We start from the raw sequence: 5,039 nt of genomic DNA on the forward strand, positions 1-5,039 counted from the left end.
GAGGACCTGACCTGGCTGACGGCAGGGAAAGGCCATCTCACCGAAAGTCAGGCTTATCTCTCATCTGCAAAGGAGATGGAGAGTGGTGGTATTCAGATAAGGCCTGCAAGAATTAGAAAAGGGAAGTAAAATAATCATATCCTGCCTGTGTTCTCAAAATGTGAATGTGTCTACCTTCCTAAATGCTGCTTGTCTTTCAGGGCTTATGGCTGCGCAGTTTCAGTGTTGCTGGCCACCTTCCAGTGATTCACATCTGTCAGGAAAAATGTCTCCAAGACTGTGCCTGGGTCCTCAGAAAATACCAAGCTGTAGATTTACTAGTATTCAAATAACTTTTATTTCATTTTTCAAATGGAAATGCCCTTTATCACCTTAAAGTCATACAAACTTTAGTGTCACATGAGGTCCTAATATAGACACACTTGGTAAGTGGTTTCAGGATGTTTTATGATGTGAGCCCCACAAAGTCAAAAGGTTAAAGCAGTTGTAAAAGTCTTTTTTACCTTTACATAGGTTGTCCTGAAGTTGCTGAAGAGGAAAATAATAGAGATTTGCAGATTGGCTCAATAGAGCATGCAACTCTTGATCTCAAGGTCACGAGTTCCAGCACCATGTTTGGTGTAGAGCCTACTTAAAAAACAAAAACACCCCTTTGCAGATTAGCAAAACAGGCTTCTCTAAATGCCACCTGGACCTATGCAGATTAGAGGATGAATGGACAAGCACACAAACAGGAACCTGTGTTGTGTGGGTCTCAGCCTGTCAACAACCAGCGTTGTGGCTGGACCAGCCCTGTGGTGCTCATTATTGCCCCCAGCAATAACCATTAGGAAACACGGGCAGGGAGTGGGGAAGGTTTATTACTCACATGTCCTGGAAAGTACATGACACACCTGGGACCACAGTGTGAGGCCACAAGCCTGAGGTTCTTCTGCTTTTATTGGGATCAAAATGGGGGGCACTTCAAGTTTCATGGGCTTACTCTTCATCAGTGAATTTAATACAACAGCAGAAATTTAAATGCATGAAGAAAAACAAGTGGTCCAAATGGTCGGTTAGCTAAATCAACCAAGATCTCTGAAACAAAGGAGCCTGGGGTGGAGGGCACTGGCTGGGTCTCAGAGGCTAGGGGCCACCATCATGCAATAGGTGCTCTGGGAACCACAGGCTTCAGGCAGGCACATCCTTACAAAATGGAAACCTCCCATCCACTTACACAGAAGCCCAGTGTCTAACATGGATCGTCCCCAGAAGGGCCCTATGCAGTCTTGTGGTCCAAGGGTCTCTTATCATTACTTCCTATTTCCACTCCAGGAACATTTCTCAAAGTTTGTCAATTTCCCTTCCCAGATCTGGAGAGTTCTTAGCCATTATTTCCTTATTTTTCTGATTCTTTCTCTCTTCTGAAACTCTCACAATGTGAGTATTGTTCTGTCTCAGGGACTTTTTTTCCTTTTTTGCTCCCCTAACTGAAGTATTTCTGGTGACCTGTCTTTAGTTCTCTGGTCCTTTCTTCTGTTGGGTCTCTAATAAGGAAAACAAAGGCTAGAGAAATATAGCTTAAATTTAATATCCTTACAGCTTGCATCCCACTGAAAGATCCCTGAAACATGCAGACCGTAGCTTTCCTCAAGGAATTCATGCCTGTCTTAATGTTGATGTTTTGCTGGAGACTAAAAGTAACCTTATCTTAACATCAGCAAGCCCCTCAACATCTGAAAAGCTTGCTTCAAAATTCCTTTGAAACTTACTTTATTTCTATCCCATCTCCCTCCACAAACTTAAAAATACATAATGTCACCCATCACAACCTCAGAGCAGCTCTTTTTGCCCACAGGTCCTGTCCCCATGCTATAATAAAACCATCTTTTCATACCAAAAATGTTTCGAGAATTCTTTCTCAGCCATTTACTCACAAACTCAAAACTTCAAATCACATCATTTACATAATTTAGTGCCCAGTATGGGGTTTTGAGTCTGCTCATCTGTACTCGAACCTTGGCACAAATTTGGTGAGTACTTCCACTCCTCTCCCTTTACTTTCATTCCAGGGACTTTTCAAGGAGTATGTTCTTATTGGAACACTTTCATATCCATTGCTCAGGCTACAATCTTCTAGCCCATGGCTACTAGGTGGTGAGGATAAAGCTTGCCTTTTGGCTGGCATCCCTCCTGTGGGGCCTTTATAACAGAATGATGATCAATACCAATTTCCTTCCTCTAGTTGCTTTTGAGACCTGGGACCTCTAACATATCTTGTGTGGGACACCATCCAGGAGTCAGAAGGATTTTTGATAATGGACTTTCTCCACTTTTCCAGGAACATGGATCTTCTTCAGTCCCCAAGGACTCTCTCTTGGGATGCTTTTTCACCCACTGGGATCAATTCAGATTGCAAGATCTAAGAAAGAAAAAACTGAAGAGTTAAGATGGCAAAGGAGTAGTGGGACCCTAAGCTTATCTCTTCCTTCCAACACAACTAGATAGTTATCATATCATTCTGAATACCTGAGAAGTCAATCAGAGTTCTGATAAAACAAAAACTACAAGTCTACAAGTAGAAAAGTGACCACATTTTGGAAGGTAGGAGGTGCAGAAACTTGACTTGGGGGAGATATAGCTGTGGGTACAGCAGCAGGGAGGGAGCCTGCTTATGGAGACTACTGCAAAGTATTATAAGCAGCAGAATGCAAAATCAGAACAAGGAAGTCCACTATCATGAGGGACATGCCAGGCTTAAAGGTGTTCAGGTGGTGAAGCAGGGCAGAGTGCCAGGAGTGACAGCATGGCCTAGGGAATCCCTGGGTCACAAAAAGAACAGTGGTGCCAATGTGTGCACTATTGCCAGGCATAGGCATGGGGAAGCTGGCTGAGAGCAGCACGTCTCGGTGCCAAATTTCTTCTCTGCCTTGCCATAACTACAAACTCCTGTGTGGTTGCTTTCCTGGAAGTGGCCAGCAAACAGCAAAAGCAGGGTGAGACTTTCAGAAAGCAGTGTAGGTCTGCACCTTGGGAGTCCCTAAAATTTGGAGTTTTGAAACTCAATTGTGTGCCTGAGATAAAACAGCTCAGACACAGGCAGGATGAATGCAGGGTTCAGACGGAAAACATGGACACAGGAGAGAAGATTCATTGCATTCCTGCGAGGGCTTACCGAAGAGTGGATGGGTCATACTTTCTACTCTGGGGCTACAGAGCTGAGCCTGTCATGTTCATCCCACTCACCAGCACTAGAAGGCTTCAGGGAGCAGAACAGCGCCACCTAGTGGAGTCCAGAGCCACTTGCACCGAGCCCTGCCCACCTGTGCCCTGGAGGTGCTTTTCCCAATGAAACACGTCAGCTGGAGAATCAGCATAAGAAACCCCTCCCTAAAAAGACAGCACAAACAACTCACTTGCATCAAGTCTACTGATCATAGAGTAAGGAGATCATAGAGTGCTTTAAGCTTCAGCTCTAGGGGAATAGGATCTAGCTTCCTTTTTAACTTTATTTTTTATTTTTTCATTATTTTTTTCGTTTATTTTCTTATATTTTCAATTCCCTTTTAAATTTCATATTTTTAATTTATACATAATATATTTTCTTATGTTTTATTTTCATTCTATTTTATTTCATTTTATTATTTATTTATTTGTTATTTTTATTTTGGGACCTAGATTCTTCTAACAAACTGACCAGAGTACACCCAGAATCTAGTTTTTTGGGGTGGTTTTTTGTTTGTTTTTTCATTGTTTTTGTTTGTTTTGTTTTGTTTCTTCTTTTCTTTTCTGAACAAAATGATGAGATAGAGAAATTCTCCAAAAAGAAAGAACAGAAAGTAGAACTCATGGCCAGGGATTTAATCAATGCAGATATAAGTAAGAAGTCTGAATTAGAACTTAAAACAGCAATTATAAGGATACTAGCTGGGCTTGAAAAAAGCATAGAAGATGCTAGAGAATCCTTCACTGCAGAGACAAAAGAGCTAAAATCCAGTCAAACCAGAATTAAAAATGCTATAACTGAGATGCAAACCCAAATGTATGCCATAAAAATGAGGGTGGATAAAGCAGAAGAGTGAATCAGTGATATAGAAGATAAAGATGGAAAATAATGAAGCTGAAAAGAAGAGGGAAAGAAAGGTAATGGACCATGAAGGTAGACTTGGGGAACTCAGCAACTCCTTAAAGCATAATAACATTCATATCAAAGAAGTCCCAGAAGATGAAGAGAGACAAAAGAGGGAAGGAAGTTTATTTGAGCAAATTATAATTGAATACTTCCCTAATATGAGGAAGAACACAGATATCAAAATCCAAGAAGCACAGAGAACTCTCATTGAATTCAACAAAAGCCAAGGCATATCATAGGCAAATTCACAACATACACAGATAAGGAAAAAGTCCTACAAGCAACAAGAGAAACATAGTCCTTAAGCTACAAAGGAAGACCAATCAGGTTCACATCAGATTTATCCACAGAAACTTGACAGGCCAGAATAGAGGGGCAGGATATATTCAACATACTGAACGGGAAAAATATTCAGCCAAGAATATTTTATCCATTGAGGCTGTCATTCAGAATAGAAAAAAAGATAAAGAATTTCCCAGAAAAAACAAAAACTAAAAGAGTTTGTGACCACTAAGCCAGCCTTGAAAGAAATACTGAGGAGTACTCTTTGAGTGGGGGAAAAATTTTAAAGGAGAAGAAAAGAAAGGACGGAAGAAATAAAATGAATGAACTGACCTTTTTATGTAATACTACCTGGCCTCAGGACTCCTTAGGAGATGAGGGAAAATGGCTCATTAATGAGATATTATACCTTAATATGATCCATCAGATCACTTCTGTAAGAAACAGAGAAAATGGAGTGAGGTACCCTATGTCTAGGCCTTCATGGCCCTAAATCAGCGTCTGGACCTAAGGGCTTCTTGCAGAATGTGTCTAGCCACCAGCCAGGTTAATAAACATCCTCTTTGGACATATTGAACAATCTATATTGTGTAAATACACTCCTTCCTGGGCCACAAGAGGAATCACTGGCCAGTCCAGACAAAGA

Source organism: Canis lupus, chromosome 6 (assembly GCF_048164855.1).
Source record: "Canis lupus baileyi chromosome 6, mCanLup2.hap1, whole genome shotgun sequence".
Lineage (NCBI taxonomy): Eukaryota > Metazoa > Chordata > Mammalia > Carnivora > Canidae > Canis > Canis lupus.